Here is a 17,493-nt window from a genome sequence, read left to right as displayed (position 1 = left end):
TTTTTTTTCAAATTTTTAGGTTTGCAAGGGATTCTGGGTAACAAAACCTGGGGGTAGGCAGACTAGTCACCCCATCCTGAATTGCCCTGGGTGTCTAGTTTTCAAAAATTTATAGGTTTGCTAGGTTTCACTAGGTGCTGGCAGAGCTACGGCGCAAAAACAAAAGGTAGTCTTTTTGTCCGAAACGTGCTAAATTTCACTGGGAAATTGAGGTGCGACCATGCTGCGTTTTGCGCTGTTTCATGTCGCAGCAACTATGCCTACCCACGCAAGTGAGGTACCATTTTTATCAGGAGACCTGGGGGCACGCTGGGTGGGTGGAAATTTGTTGATCCACGCAGATTCCAGAACTTTCCACCACAGAAATGTGAGGAAAATGTGTTTTTTTTGGTCAAATTTTTAGGTTTGCAAGGGATTCTGGGTAACAAAACCTGGGGGTTAGCAGACGAGTCACCCCATCCTGAATTGCCCTGGGTGTCTAGTTTTCAAAAATGTATAGGATTGCTAGGTTTCCCTAGGTGCTGGCAGAGCTACGGCGAAAAAACAAAAGGTAGTCTTTTTGTCCAAAACGTGCTAAATTTCATTGGGAAATGGAGGTGCGACCATGCTGCGTTTTGCGCTGTTTCATGTCGCAGCCACTATGCCTACCCACGCAAGTGAGGTACCATTTTTTTCGGGAGACCTGGGGGCACGCTGGGTGGGTGGAAATTTGTTGATCCACGCAGATTCCAGAACTTTCCACCACAGAAATGTGAGGAAAATGTGTTTTTTTTGTCAAATTTTTAGGTTTGCAAGGGATTCTGGGTAACAAAACCTGGGGTTAGGCAGACGAGTCACCCCATCCTGAATTGCCCTGGGTGTAGAGTTTTCAAAAATGTATAGGTTTGCTAGGTTTCCCTAGGTGCTGGCAGAGCTACGGCGCTAAAAAAAACAGGTAGTCTTTTTGTCCGAAACGTGCTAAATTTCACTGGGAAATTGAGGTGCGACCATGCTGCGTTCTGCGCTGTTTCATGTCGCAGCCACTATGCCTACCCACGCAAGTGAGGTACCATTTTTTTCGGGAGACCTGGGGGCACGCTGGGTGGGTGGAAATTTGTTGATCCACGCAGATTCCAGAACTTTCCACCACAGAAATGTGAGGAAAATGTGTTTTTTTTGTCAAGTTTTTAGGTTTGCAAGGGATTCTGGGTAACAAAACCTGGGGGTTAGCAGACGAGTCACCCCATCCTGAATTGCCCTGGGTGTCTAGTTTTCAAAAATGTATAGGTTTGCTAGGTTTCCCTAGGTTCTGGCAGAGCTACGGCGCAAAAACAAAAGGTAGTCTTTTTGTCCGAAACGTTCTAAATTTCTCTGGGAAATTGAGGTGCGACCATGCTGCGTTTTGCGCTGTTTCATGTCGCAGCCACTATGCCTACCCACGCAAGTGAGGTACCATGTTTTTTCGGGAGACCTGGGGGCACGCTGGGTGGGTGGAAATTTGTTGATCCACGCAGATTCCAGAACTTTCCACCACAGAAATGTGAGGAAAATGTGTTTTTTTTGTCAAATTTTTAGGTTTGCAAGGGATTCTGGGTAACAAAACCTGGGGTTAGGCAGACGAGTCACCCCATCCTGAATTGCCCTGGGTGTAGAGTTTTCAAAAATGTATAGGTTTGCTAGGTTTCCCTAGGTGCTGGCAGAGCTACGGCGCTAAAAAAAACAGGTAGTCTTTTTGTCCGAAACGTGCTAAATTTCACTGGGAAATTGAGGTGCGACCATGCTGCGTTCTGCGCTGTTTCATGTCGCAGCCACTATGCCTACCCACGCAAGTGAGGTACCATTTTTTTCGGGAGACCTGGGGGCACGCTGGGTGGGTAGAAATTTGTTGATCCACGCAGATTCCAGAACTTTCCACCACAGAAATGTGAGGAAAATGTGTTTTTTTTGTCAAGTTTTTAGGTTTGCAAGGGATTCTGGGTAACAAAACCTGGGGGTTAGCAGACGAGTCACCCCATCCTGAATTGCCCTGGGTGTCTAGTTTTCAAAAATGTATAGGTTTGCTAGGTTTCCTTAGGTTCTGGCAGAGCTACGGCGCAAAAACAAAAGGTAGTCTTTTTGTCCGAAACGTTCTAAATTTCTCTGGGAAATTGAGGTGCGACCATGCTGCGTTTTGCGCTGTTTCATGTCACAGCCACTATGCCTACCCACGCAAGTGAGGTACCATTTTTTTCGAGAGACCTGGGGGCACGCTGGGTGGGTGGAAATTTGTTGATCCACGCAGATTCCAGAACTTTCCACCACAGAAATGTGAGAAAAATGTGTTTTTTTTGTCAAATTTTTAGGTTTGCAAGGGATTCTGGGTAACAAAACCTGGGGGTAGGCAGCCGAGTCACCCCATCCTGAATTGCCCTGGGTGTCTAGTTTTAAAAAATGTATAGGTTTGCTAGGTTTCCCTAGGTGCTGGCAGAGCTACGGCGCAAAAACAAAAGGTAGTCTTTTTGTCCGAAACGTGCTAAATTTCACTGGGAAATTGAGGTGCGACCATGCTGCATTTTGCACTGTTTCATGTCGCAGCCACTATGCCTACCCACGCAAGTGAGGTACCATTTTTTTCGGGAGACCTGGGGGCACGCTGGGTGGGTGGAAATTTGTTGATCCACCAGATTCCAGAACTTTCCACCACAGAAATGTGAGGAAAATGTGTTTTTTTGTCATTTTTTATGTTTGCAAGGGATTCTGGGTAACAAAACCTGGGGGTAGGCAGACGAGTCACCCCATCCTGAATTGCCCTGGGTGTCTAGTTTTCAAAACTGTATAGGTTTGCTAGGTTTCCCTAGGTGCTGGCAGAGCTACGGCGCAAAAACAAAAGGTAGTCTTTTTGTCCGAAACGTGCTAAATTTCACTGGGAAATTGAGGTGCGACCATGCTGCATTTTGCACTGTTTCATGTCGCAGCCACTATGCCTACCCACGCAAGTGAGGTACCATTTTTTTTGGGAGACCTGGGGGCACGCTGGGTGGGTGGAAATTTGTTGATCCACGCAGATTCCAGAACTTTCCACCACAGAAATGTGAGGAAAATGTGTTTTTTTTTCAAATTTTTAGGTTTGCAAGGGATTCTGGGTAACAAAACCTGGGGGTAGGCAGACTAGTCACCCCATCCTGAATTGCCCTGGGTGTCTAGTTTTCAAAAATTTATAGGTTTGCTAGGTTTCACTAGGTGCTGGCAGAGCTACGGCGCAAAAACAAAAGGTAGTCTTTTTGTCCGAAACGTGCTAAATTTCACTGGGAAATTGAGGTGCGACCATGCTGCGTTTTGCGCTGTTTCATGTCGCAGCAACTATGCCTACCCACGCAAGTGAGGTACCATTTTTATCAGGAGACCTGGGGGCACGCTGGGTGGGTGGAAATTTGTTGATCCACGCAGATTCCAGAACTTTCCACCACAGAAATGTGAGGAAAATGTGTTTTTTTGGGTCAAATTTTTAGGTTTGCAAGGGATTCTGGGTAACAAAACCTGGGGGTTAGCAGACGAGTCACCCCATCCTGAATTGCCCTGGGTTTCTAGTTTTCAAAAATGTATAGGATTGCTAGGTTTCCCTAGGTGCTGGCAGAGCTACGGCGAAAAAACAAAAGGTAGTCTTTTTGTCCAAAACGTGCTAAATTTCATTGGGAAATGGAGGTGCGACCATGCTGCGTTTTGCGCTGTTTCATGTCGCAGCCACTATGCCTACCCACGCAAGTGAGGTACCATTTTTTTCGGGAGACCTGGGGGCACGCTGGGTGGGTGGAAATTTGTTGATCCACGCAGATTCCAGAACTTTCCACCACAGAAATGTGAGGAAAATGTGTTTTTTTTGTCAAATTTTTAGGTTTGCAAGGGATTCTGGGTAACAAAACCTGGGGTTAGGCAGACGAGTCACCCCATCCTGAATTGCCCTGCGTGTAGAGTTTTCAAAAATGTATAGGTTTGCTAGGTTTCCCTAGGTGCTGGCAGAGCTACGGCGCTAAAAAAAACAGGTAGTCTTTTTGTCCGAAACGTGCTAAATTTCACTGGGAAATTGAGGTGCGACCATGCTGCGTTCTGCGCTGTTTCATGTCGCAGCCACTATGCCTACCCACGCAAGTGAGGTACCATTTTTTTCGGGAGACCTGGGGGCACGCTGGGTGGTGGAAATTTGTTGATCCACGCAGATTCCAGAACTTTCCACCACAGAAATGTGAGGAAAATGTGTTTTTTTTGTCAAGTTTTTAGGTTTGCAAGGGATTCTGGGTAACAAAACCTGGGGGTTAGCAGACGAGTCACCCCATCCTGAATTGCCCTGGGTGTCTAGTTTTCAAAAATGTATAGGTTTGCTAGGTTTCCCTAGGTTCTGGCAGAGCTACGGCGCAAAAACAAAAGGTAGTCTTTTTGTCCGAAACGTTCTAAATTTCTCTGGGAAATTGAGGTGCGACCATGCTGCGTTTTGCGCTGTTTCATGTCACAGCCACTATGCCTACCCACGCAAGTGAGGTACCATTTTTTTCGAGAGACCTGGGGGCACGCTGGGTGGGTGGAAATTTGTTGATCCACGCAGATTCCAGAACTTTCCACCACAGAAATGTGAGAAAAATGTGTTTTTTTTGTCAAATTTTTAGGTTTGCAAGGGATTCTGGGTAACAAAACCTGGGGGTAGGCAGCCGAGTCACCCCATCCTGAATTGCCCTGGGTGTCTAGTTTTAAAAAATTTATAGGTTTGCTAGGTTTCCCTAGGTGCTGGCAGAGCTACGGCGCAAAAACAAAAGGTAGTCTTTTTGTCTGAAACGTGCTAAATTTCACTGGGAAATTGAGGTGCGACCATGCTGCATTTTGCACTGTTTCATGTCGCAGCCACTATGCCTACCCACGCAAGTGAGGTACCATTTTTTTCGGGAGACCTGGGGGCACGCTGGGTGGGTGGAAATTTGTTGATCCACCAGATTCCAGAACTTTCCACCACAGAAATGTGAGGAAAATGTGTTTTTTTGTCATTTTTTATGTTTGCAAGGGATTCTGGGTAACAAAACCTGGGGGTAGGCAGACGAGTCACCCCATCCTGAATTGCCCTGGGTGTCTAGTTTTCAAAACTGTATAGGTTTGCTAGGTTTCCCTAGGTGCTGGCAGAGCTACGGCGCAAAAACAAAAGGTAGTCTTTTTGTCCGAAACGTGCTAAATTTCACTGGGAAATTGAGGTGCCACCATGCTGCATTTTGCGCTGTTTCATGTCGCAGCCACTATGCCTACCCACGCAAGTGAGGTACCATTTTTTTTGGGAGACCTGGGGGCACGCTGGGTGGGTGGAAATTTGTTGATCCACGCAGATTCCAGAACTTTCCACCACAGAAATGTGAGGAAATTGTGTTTTTTTTTCAAATTTTTAGGTTTGCAAGGGATTCTGGGTAACAAAACCTGGGGGTAGGCAGACTAGTCACCCCATCCTGAATTGCCCTGGGTGTCTAGTTTTCAAAAATTTATAGGTTTGCTAGGTTTCACTAGGTGCTGGCAGAGCTACGGCGCAAAAACAAAAGGTAGTCTTTTTGTCCGAAATGTGCTAAATTTCACTGGGAAATTGAGGTGCGACCATGCTGCGTTTTGCGCTGTTTCATGTCGCAGCCACTATGCCTACCCACGCAAGTGAGGTACCATTTTTATCAGGAGACCTGGGGGCACGCTGGGTGGGTGGAAATTTGTTGATCCACGCATATTCCAGAACTTTCCACCACAGAAATGTGAGGAAAATGTGTTTTGTTTGTCAAATTTTTAGGTTTGCAAGGGATTCTGGGTAACAAACTCTGGGGGTAGGCAGACGACTCACCCCATCCTGAATTGCCCTGGGTGTCTAGTTTTCAAAAATGTATAGGATTGCTAGGTTTCCCTAGGTGCTGGCAGAGCTACGGCGCAAAAACAAAAGGTAGTCTTTTTGTCCAAAACGTGCTAAATTTCACTGGGAAACGGAGGTGCGACCATGCTGCGTTTTGCGCTGTTTCATGTCGCAGCCACTATGCCTACCCACGCAAGTGAGGTACCATTTTTTTTGGGAGACCTGGGGGCACGCTGGGTGGGTGGAAATTTGTTGATCCACGCAGATTCCAGAACTTTCCACCACAGAAATGTGAGGAAAATGTGTTTTTTTTGTCAAATTTTTAGGTTTGCAAGGGATTCTGGGTAACAAACCCTGGGGGTAGGCAGACGACTCACCCCATCCTGAATTGCCCTGGGTGTCTAGCTTTCAAAAATGTATAGGATTGCTAGGTTTCCCTAGGTGCTGGCAGAGCTACGGCGCAAAAAAAAGGTAGTCTTTTTGTCCAAAACGTGCTAAATTTCACTGGGAAATGGAGGTGCGACCATGCTGCGTTTTGCGCTGTTTCATGTCGCAGCCACTATGCCTACCCACGCAAGTGAGGTACCATTTTTTTCGGGAGACCTGGGGGCACGCTGGGTGGGTGGAAATTTGTTGATCCACGCAGATTCCAGAACTTTCCACCACAGAAATGTGAGGAAAATGTGTTTTTTTGTCAAATTTTTAGGTTTGCAAGGGATTCTGGGTAACAAAACCTGGGGGTTAGCAGACGAGTCACCCCATCCTGAATTGCCCTGGGTGTCTAGTTTTCAAAAATGTATAGGTTTGCTAGGTTTCCCTAGGTGCTGGCAGAGCTACGGCGCAAAAACAAAAGGTAGTCTTTTTGTCCGAAACGTGCTAAATTTCACTGGGAAATTGAGGTGCGACCATGCTGCATTTTGCGCTGTTTCATGTCACAGCCACTATGCCTACCCACGCAAGTGAGGTACCATTTTTTTTGGGAGACCTGGGGGCACGCTGGGTGGGTGGAAATTTGTTGATCCACGCAGATTCCAGAACTTTCCACCAAAGAAATGTGAGGAAAATGTGTTTTTTTGTCAAATTTTTAGGTTTGCAAGGGATTCTGGGTAACAAAACCTGGGGGTAGGCAGACGAGTCACCTCATCCTGAATTGCCCTGGGTGTCTAGTTTTCAAAAATGTATAGGTTTGCTAGGTTTCCCTAGGTGCTGGCACAGCTACGGCGCAAAAACAAAAGGTAGTCTTTTTGTCCGAAACGTGCTAAATTTCACTGGGAAATTGAGGTGCAACCATGCTGCGTTTTGCGCTGTTTCATGTCACAGCCACTATGCCTACCCACGCAAGTGAGGTACCATTTTTATCGGGAGACCTGGGGGCACGCTGGGCGGGTGAAAATTTGTTGATCCACGCAGATTCCAGAACTTTCCACCACAGAAATGTGAGGAAAATGTGTTTTTTTGTCACATTTTTAGGTTTGCAAGGGATTCTGGGTAACAAAACCTGGGGGTAGGCAGACGACTCTCCCCATCCTGAATTGCCCTGGGTGTCTAGTTTTCAAAAATGTATAGGATTGCTAGGTTTCCCTAGGTGCTGGCAGAGCTACGGCGCAAAAACAAAAGGTAGTCTTTTTGTCCAAAACGTTCTAAATTTCTCTGGGAAATTGAGGTGCGACCAAGCTGCGTTTTGCGCTGTTTCATGTCACAGCCACTATGCCTACCCACTCAAGTGAGGTACCATTTTTTTCGAGAGACCTGGGGGCACGCTGGGTGGGTGGAAATTTGTTGATCCACGCAGATTCCAGAACTTTCCACCACAGAAATGTGAGAAAAATGTGTTTTTTTTGTCAAATTTTTAGGTTTGCAAGGGATTCTGGGTAACAAAACCTGGGGGTAGGCAGCCGAGTCACCCCATCCTGAATTGCCCTGGGTGTCTAGTTTTAAAAAATGTATAGGTTTGCTAGGTTTCCCTAGGTGCTGGCAGAGCTACGGCGCAAAAACAAAAGGTAGTCTTTTTGTCCGAAACGTGCTAAATTTCACTGGGAAATTGAGGTGCGACCATGCTGCATTTTGCACTGTTTCATGTCGCAGCCACTATGCCTACCCACACAAGTGAGGTACCATTTTTATCAGGAGACCTGGGGGCACGCTGGGTGGGTGGAAATTTGTTGATCCACGCATATTCCAGAACTTTCCACCACAGAAATGTGAGGAAAATGTGTTTTGTTTGTCAAATTTTTAGGTTTGCAAGGGATTCTGGGTAACAAACTCTGGGGGTAGGCAGACGACTCACCCCATCCTGAATTGCCCTGGGTGTCTAGTTTTCAAAAATGTATAGGATTGCTAGGTTTCCCTAGGTGCTGGCAGAGCTACGGCGCAAAAACAAAAGGTAGTCTTTTTGTCCAAAACGTGCTAAATTTCACTGGGAAACGGAGGTGCGACCATGCTGCGTTTTGCGCTGTTTCATGTCGCAGCCACTATGCCTACCCACGCAAGTGAGGTACCATTTTTTTTGGGAGACCTGGGGGCACGCTGGGTGGGTGGAAATTTGTTGATCCACGCAGATTCCAGAACTTTCCACCACAGAAATGTGAGGAAAATGTGTTTTTTTTGTCAAATTTTTAGGTTTGCAAGGGATTCTGGGTAACAAACCCTGGGGGTAGGCAGACGACTCACCCCATCCTGAATTGCCCTGGGTGTCTAGCTTTCAAAAATGTATAGGATTGCTAGGTTTCCCTAGGTGCTGGCAGAGCTACGGCGCAAAAAAAAGGTAGTCTTTTTGTCCAAAACGTGCTAAATTTCACTGGGAAATGGAGGTGCGACCATGCTGCGTTTTGCGCTGTTTCATGTCGCAGCCACTATGCCTACCCACGCAAGTGAGGTACCATTTTTTTCGGGAGACCTGGGGGCACGCTGGGTGGGTGGAAATTTGTTGATCCACGCAGATTCCAGAACTTTCCACCACAGAAATGTGAGGAAAATGTGTTTTTTTGTCAAATTTTTAGGTTTGCAAGGGATTCTGGGTAACAAAACCTGGGGGTTAGCAGACGAGTCACCCCATCCTGAATTGCCCTGGGTGTCTAGTTTTCAAAAATGTATAGGTTTGCTAGGTTTCCCTAGGTGCTGGCAGAGCTACGGCGCAAAAACAAAAGGTAGTCTTTTTGTCCGAAACGTGCTAAATTTCACTGGGAAATTGAGGTGCGACCATGCTGCATTTTGCGCTGTTTCATGTCACAGCCACTATGCCTACCCACGCAAGTGAGGTACCATTTTTTTTGGGAGACCTGGGGGCACGCTGGGTGGGTGGAAATTTGTTGATCCACGCAGATTCCAGAACTTTCCACCAAAGAAATGTGAGGAAAATGTGTTTTTTTGTCAAATTTTTAGGTTTGCAAGGGATTCTGGGTAACAAAACCTGGGGGTAGGCAGACGAGTCACCTCATCCTGAATTGCCCTGGGTGTCTAGTTTTCAAAAATGTATAGGTTTGCTAGGTTTCCCTAGGTGCTGGCACAGCTACGGCGCAAAAACAAAAGGTAGTCTTTTTGTCCGAAACGTGCTAAATTTCACTGGGAAATTGAGGTGCAACCATGCTGCGTTTTGCGCTGTTTCATGTCACAGCCACTATGCCTACCCACGCAAGTGAGGTACCATTTTTATCGGGAGACCTGGGGGCACGCTGGGCGGGTGAAAATTTGTTGATCCACGCAGATTCCAGAACTTTCCACCACAGAAATGTGAGGAAAATGTGTTTTTTTGTCACATTTTTAGGTTTGCAAGGGATTCTGGGTAACAAAACCTGGGGGTAGGCAGACGACTCTCCCCATCCTGAATTGCCCTGGGTGTCTAGTTTTCAAAAATGTATAGGATTGCTAGGTTTCCCTAGGTGCTGGCAGAGCTACGGCGCAAAAACAAAAGGTAGTCTTTTTGTCCAAAACGTTCTAAATTTCTCTGGGAAATTGAGGTGCGACCAAGCTGCGTTTTGCGCTGTTTCATGTCACAGCCACTATGCCTACCCACTCAAGTGAGGTACCATTTTTTTCGAGAGACCTGGGGGCACGCTGGGTGGGTGGAAATTTGTTGATCCACGCAGATTCCAGAACTTTCCACCACAGAAATGTGAGAAAAATGTGTTTTTTTGTCAAATTTTTAGGTTTGCAAGGGATTCTGGGTAACAAAACCTGGGGGTAGGCAGCCGAGTCACCCCATCCTGAATTGCCCTGGGTGTCTAGTTTTAAAAAATGTATAGGTTTGCTAGGTTTCCCTAGGTGCTGGCAGAGCTACGGCGCAAAAACAAAAGGTAGTCTTTTTGTCCGAAACGTGCTAAATTTCACTGGGAAATTGAGGTGCGACCATGCTGCATTTTGCACTGTTTCATGTCGCAGCCACTATGCCTACCCACACAAGTGAGGTACCATTTTTTTCGGGAGACCTGGGGCACGCTGGGTGGGTGGAAATTTGTTGATCCACCAGATTCCAGAACTTTCCACCACAGAAATGTGAGGAAAATGTGTTTTTTTGTCATTTTTTATGTTTGCAAGGGATTCTGGGTAACAAAACCTGGGGGTAGGCAGACGAGTCACCCCATCCTGAATTGCCCTGGGTGTCTAGTTTTCAAAACTGTATAGGTTTGCTAGGTTTCCCTAGGTGCTGGCAGAGCTACGGCGCAAAAACAAAAGGTAGTCTTTTTGTCCGAAACGTGCTAAATTTCACTGGGAAATTGAGGTGCGACCATGCTGCATTTTGCGCTGTTTCATGTCGCAGCCACTATGCCTACCCACGCAAGTGAGGTACCATTTTTTTTGGGAGACCTGGGGGCACGCTGGGTGGGTGGAAATTTGTTGATCCACGCAGATTCCAGAACTTTCCACCACAGAAATTTGAGGAAAATGTGTTTTTTTTTCAAATTTTTAGGTTTGCAAGGGATTCTGGGTAACAAAACCTGGGGGTAGGCAGACTAGTCACCCCATCCTGAATTGCCCTGGGTGTCTAGTTTTCAAAAATTTATAGGTTTGCTAGGTTTCACTAGGTGCTGGCAGAGCTACGGCGCAAAAACAAAAGGTAGTCTTTTTGTCCGAAACGTGCTAAATTTCACTGGGAAATTGAGGTGCGACCATGCTGCGTTTTGCGCTGTTTCATGTCGCAGCCACTATGCCTACCCACGCAAGTGAGGTACCATTTTTATCAGGAGACCTGGGGGCACGCTGGGTGGGTGGAAATTTGTTGATCCACGCAGATTCCAGAACTTTCCACCACAGAAATGTGAGGAAAATGTGTTTTGTTTGTCAAATTTTTAGGTTTGCAAGGGATTCTGGGTAACAAACTCTGGGGGTAGGCAGACGACTCACCCCATCCTGAATTGCCCTGGGTGTCTAGTTTTCAAAAATGTATAGGATTGCTAGGTTTCCCTAGGTGCTGGCAGAGCTACGGCGCAAAAACAAAAGGTAGTCTTTTTGTCCAAAACGTGCTAAATTTCACTGGGAAACGGAGGTGCGACCATGCTGCGTTTTGCGCTGTTTCATGTCGCAGCCACTATGCCTACCCACGCAAGTGAGGTACCATTTTTTTTGGGAGACCTGGGGGCACGCTGGGTGGGTGGAAATTTGTTGATCCACGCAGATTCCAGAACTTTCCACCACAGAAATGTGAGGAAAATGTGTTTTTTTTGTCAAATTTTTAGGTTTGCAAGGGATTCTGGGTAACAAACCCTGGGGGTAGGCAGACGACTCACCCCATCCTGAATTGCCCTGGGTGTCTAGCTTTCAAAAATGTATAGGATTGCTAGGTTTCCCTAGGTGCTGGCAGAGCTACGGCGCAAAAAAAAGGTAGTCTTTTTGTCCAAAACGTGCTAAATTTCACTGGGAAATGGAGGTGCGACCATGCTGCGTTTTGCGCTGTTTCATGTCGCAGCCACTATGCCTACCCACGCAAGTGAGGTACCATTTTTTTCGGGAGACCTGGGGGCACGCTGGGTGGGTGGAAATTTGTTGATCCACGCAGATTCCAGAACTTTCCACCACAGAAATGTGAGGAAAATGTGTTTTTTTGTCAAATTTTTAGGTTTGCAAGGGATTCTGGGTAACAAAACCTGGGGGTTAGCAGACGAGTCACCCCATCCTGAATTGCCCTGGGTGTCTAGTTTTCAAAAATGTATAGGTTTGCTAGGTTTCCCTAGGTGCTGGCAGAGCTACGGCGCAAAAACAAAAGGTAGTCTTTTTGTCCGAAACGTGCTAAATTTCACTGGGAAATTGAGGTGCGACCATGCTGCATTTTGCGCTGTTTCATGTCACAGCCACTATGCCTACCCACGCAAGTGAGGTACCATTTTTTTTGGGAGACCTGGGGGCACGCTGGGTGGGTGGAAATTTGTTGATCCACGCAGATTCCAGAACTTTCCACCAAAGAAATGTGAGGAAAATGTGTTTTTTTGTCAAATTTTTAGGTTTGCAAGGGATTCTGGGTAACAAAACCTGGGGGTAGGCAGACGAGTCACCTCATCCTGAATTGCCCTGGGTGTCTAGTTTTCAAAAATGTATAGGTTTGCTAGGTTTCCCTAGGTGCTGGCACAGCTACGGCGCAAAAACAAAAGGTAGTCTTTTTGTCCGAAACGTGCTAAATTTCACTGGGAAATTGAGGTGCAACCATGCTGCGTTTTGCGCTGTTTCATGTCACAGCCACTATGCCTACCCACGCAAGTGAGGTACCATTTTTATCGGGAGACCTGGGGGCACGCTGGGCGGGTGAAAATTTGTTGATCCACGCAGATTCCAGAACTTTCCACCACAGAAATGTGAGGAAAATGTGTTGTTTTGTCACATTTTTAGGTTTGCAAGGGATTCTGGGTAACAAAACCTGGGGGTAGGCAGACGACTCTCCCCATCCTGAATTGCCCTGGGTGTCTAGTTTTCAAAAATGTATAGGATTGCTAGGTTTCCCTAGGTGCTGGCAGAGCTACGGCGCAAAAACAAAAGGTAGTCTTTTTGTCCAAAACTTGCTAAATTTCACTGGGAAATGGAGGTGCGACCATGCTGCGTTTTGCGCTGTTTCATGTCGCAGCCACTATGCCTACCCACGCAAGTGAGGTACCATTTTTTTCGGGAGACCTGGGGGCACGCTGGGTGGGTGGAAATTTGTTGATCCACGCAGATTCCAGAACTTTCCACCACAGAAATGTGAGGAAAATGTGTTTTTTTTTGTCAAATTTTTAGGTGTGCAAGGGATTCTGGGTAACAAAACCTGGGGTTAGGCAGACGAGTCACCCCATCCTGAATTGCCCTGGGTGTCTAGTTTTCAAAAATGTATAGGTTTGCTAGGTTTCCCTAGGTGCTGGCAGAGCTACGGCGCAAAAACAAAAGGTAGTCTTTTTGTCCGAAACGTGCTAAATTTCACTGGGAAATTGAGGTGCGACCATGCTGCATTTTGCACTGTTTCATGTCGCAGCCACTATGCCTACCCACGCAAGTGAGGTACCATTTTTTTCGGGAGACCTGGGGGCACGCTGGGTGGGTGGAAATTTGTTGATCCACCAGATTCCAGAACTTTCCACCACAGAAATGTGAGGAAAATGTGTTTTTTTGTCATTTTTTATGTTTGCAAGGGATTCTGAGTAACAAAACCTGGGGGTAGGCAGACGAGTCACCCCATCCTGAATTGCCCTGGGTGTCTAGTTTTCAAAAATGTATAGGTTTGCTAGGTTTCCCTAGGTGCTGGCAGAGCTACGGCGCAAAAACAAAAGGTAGTCTTTTTGTCCGAAACGTGCTAAATTTCACTGGGAAATTGAGGTGCGACCATGCTGCGTTTTGCGCTGTTTCATGTCGCAGCCACTATGCCTACCCACGCAAGTGAGGTACCATTTTTATCAGGAGACCTGGGGGCACGCTGGGTTGGTGGAAATTTGTTGATCCACGCAGATTCCACAACTTTCCACCACAGAAATGTGAGGAAAATGTGTTTTTTTTGTCAAATTTTTAGGTTTGCAAGGGATTCTGGGTAACAAACCCTGGGGGTAGGCAGACGACTCACCCCATCCTGAATTGCCCTGGGTGTCTAGTTTTCAAAAATGTATAGGATTGCTAGGTTTCCCTAGGTGCTGGCAGAGCTACGGCGCAAAAACAAAAGGTAGTCTTTTTGTCCAAAACGTGCTAAATTTCATTGGGAAATGGAGGTGCGACCATGCTGCGTTTTGCGCTGTTTCATGTCGCAGCCACTATGCCTACCCACGCAAGTGAGGTACCATTTTTTTCGGGAGACCTGGGGGCACGCTGGGTGGGTGGAAATGTGTTGATCCACGCAGATTCCAGAACTTTCCACCACAGAAATGTGAGGAAAATGTGTTTTTTTGTCAAATATTTAGGTTTGCAAGGGATTCTGGGTAACAAAACCTGGGGGTAGGCAGACGAGTCACCCCATCCTGAATTGCCCTGGGTGTCTAGTTTTAAAAAATGTATAGGTTTGCTAGGTTTCCCTAGGTGCTGGCAGAGCTACATCGCAAAAAAAAAAGGTAGTCTTTTTGTCCGAAACGTGCTAAATTTCACTGGGAAATTGAGGTGCGACCATGCTGCATTTTGCACTGTTTCATGTCGCAGCCACTATGCCTACCCACGCAAGTGAGGTACCATTTTTTTCGGGAGACCTGGGGGCACGCTGGGTGGGTGGAAATTTATTGATCCACCAGATTCCAGAACTTTCCACCACAGAAATGTGAGGAAAATGTGTTTTTTTGTCATTTTTTATGTTTGCAAGGGATTCTGAGTAACAAAACCTGGGGGTAGGCAGACGAGTCACCCCATCCTGAATTGCCCTGGGTGTTTAGTTTTCAAAAATTTATAGGTTTGCTAGGTTTCCCTAGGTGCTGGCAGAGCTACGGCGCAAAAACAAAAGGTAGTCTTTTTGTCCGAAACGTGCTAAATTTCACTGGGAAATTGAGGTGCGACTATGCTGCGTTTTGCGCTGTTTCATGTCGCAGCCACTATGCCTACCCACGCAAGTGAGGTACCATTTTTTTCGAGAGACCTGGGGGCACGCTGGGTGGGTGGAAATTTGTTGATCCACCAGATTCCAGAACTTTCCACCACAGAAATGTGAGGAAAATGTGTTTTTTTGTCAAATATTTAGGTTTGCAAGGGATTCTGGGTAGCAAAACCTGGGGGTAGGCAGATGAGTCACCCCATCCTGAATTGCCCTGGGTGTCTAGTTTTAAAAAATGTATAGGTTTGCTAGGTTTCCCTAGGTGCTGGCAGAGCTACATCGCAAAAACAAAAGGTAGTCTTTTTGTCCGAAACGTGCTAAATTTCACTGGGAATTTGAGGTGCGACCATGCTGCATTTTGCACTGTTTCATGTCGCAGCCACTATGCCTACCCACGCAAGTGAGGTACCATTTTTTTCGGGAGACCTGGGGGCACGCTGGGTGGGTGGAAATTTGTTGATCCACCAGATTCCAGAACTTTCCACCACAGAAATGTGAGGAAAATGTGTTTTTTTGTCATTTTTTATGTTTGCAAGGGATTCTGAGTAACAAAACCTGGGGGTAGGCAGACGAGTCACCCCATCCTGAATTGCCCTGGGTGTCTAGTTTTCAAAAATTTATAGGTTTGCTAGGTTTCCCTAGGTGCTGGCAGAGCTACGGCGCAAAAACAAAAGGTAGTCTTTTTGTCCGAAACGTGCTAAATTTCACTGGGAAATTGAGGTGCGACCATGCTGCGTTTTGCGCTGTTTCATGTTGCAGCCACTATGCCTACCCACGCAAGTGAGGTACCATTTTTATCGGGAGACCTGGGGGCACGCTGGGTTGGTGGAAATTTGTTGATCCACGCAGATTCCACAACTTTCCACCACAGAAATGTGAGGAAAATGTGTTTTTTTTGTCAAATTTTTAGGTTTGCAAGGGATTTTGGGTAACAAACCCTGGGGGTAGGCAGACGACTCACCCCATCCTGAATTGCCCTGGGTGTCTAGTTTTCAAAAATGTATAGGATTGCTAGGTTTCCCTAGGTGCTGGCAGAGCTACGGCGCAAAAACAAAAGGTAGTCTTTTTGTCCAAAACGTGCTAAATTTCATTGGGAAATGGAGGTGCGACCATGCTGCGTTTTGCGCTGTTTCATGTCGCAGCCACTATGCCTACCCACGCAAGTGAGGTACCATTTTTTTCGGGAGACCTGGGGGCACGCTGGGTGGGTGGAAATGTGTTGATCCACGCAGATTCCAGAACTTTCCACCACAGAAATGTGAGGAAAATGTGTTTTTTTGTCAAATATTTAGGTTTGCAAGGGATTCTGGGTAACAAAACCTGGGGGTAGGCAGACGAGTCACCCCATCCTGAATTGCCCTGGGTGTCTAGTTTTAAAAAATGTATAGGTTTGCTAGGTTTCCCTAGGTGCTGGCAGAGCTACATCGCAAAAACAAAAGGTAGTCTTTTTGTCCGAAACGTGCTAAATTTCACTGGGAAATTGAGGTGCGACCATGCTGCATTTTGCACTGTTTCATGTCGCAGCCACTATGCCTACCCACGCAAGTGAGGTACCATTTTTTTCGGGAGACCTGGGGGCACGCTGGGTGGGTGGAAATTTATTGATCCACCAGATTCCAGAACTTTCCACCACAGAAATGTGAGGAAAATGTGTTTTTTTGTCATTTTTTATGTTTGCAAGGGATTCTGAGTAACAAAACCTGGGGGTAGGCAGACGAGTCATCCCATCCTGAATTGCCCTGGGTGTTTAGTTTTCAAAAATGTATAGGTTTGCTAGGTTTCCCTAGGTGCTGGCAGAGCTACGGCGCAAAAACAAAAGGTAGTCTTTTTGTCCGAAACGTGCTAAATTTCACTGGGAAATTGAGGTGCGACCATGCTGCCTTTTGTGCTGTTTCATGTCGCAGCCACTATGCCTACCCACGCAAGTGAGGTACCATTTTTATCGGGAGACCTGGGGGCACGCTGGGTGGGTGGAAATTTGTTGATCCACGCAGATTCCACAACTTTCCACCACAGAAATGTGAGGAAAATGTGTTTTTTTTGTCAAATGTTTAGGTTTGCAAGGGATTCTGGGTAACAAACCCTGGGGGTAGGCAGACGACTCACCCCATCCTGAATTGCCCTGGGTGTCTAGTTTTCAAAAATGTATAGGATTGCTAGGATTCCCTAGGTGCTGGCAGAGCTACGGCGCAAAAACAAAAGGTAGTCTTTTTGTCCAAAACGTGCTAAATTTCATTGGGAAATGGAGGTGCGACCATGCTGCGTTTTGCGCTGTTTCATGTCCCAGCCACTATGCCTACCCATGCAAGTGAGGTACCATTTTTTTCGGGAGACCTGGGGGCACGCTGGGTGGGTGGAAATTTGTTGATCCACGCAGATTCCAGAACTTTCCACCACAGAAATGTGAGGAAAATGTGTTTTTTTTGTCAAATATTTAGGTTTGCAAGGGATTCTGGGTAACAAAACCTGGGGGTAGGCAGACGAGTCACCCCATCCTGAATTGCCCTGGGTGTCTAGTTTTAAAAAATGTATAGGTTTGCTAGGTTTCCCTAGGTGTTGGCAGAGTTACATCACAAAAACAAAAGGTAGTCTTTTTGTCCGAAACGTGCTAAATTTCACTGGGAAATTGAGGTGCGACCATGCTGCATTTTGCACTGTTTCATGTCGCAGCCACTATGCCTACCCACGCAAGTGAGGTACCATTTTTTTCGGGAGA

The sequence above is a fragment of the Lissotriton helveticus genome, chromosome 10, assembly GCF_964261635.1.
Source record: "Lissotriton helveticus chromosome 10, aLisHel1.1, whole genome shotgun sequence".
In the NCBI taxonomy this organism is placed as follows: domain Eukaryota; kingdom Metazoa; phylum Chordata; class Amphibia; order Caudata; family Salamandridae; genus Lissotriton; species Lissotriton helveticus.
This window is presented reverse-complemented; position numbering follows the sequence as displayed.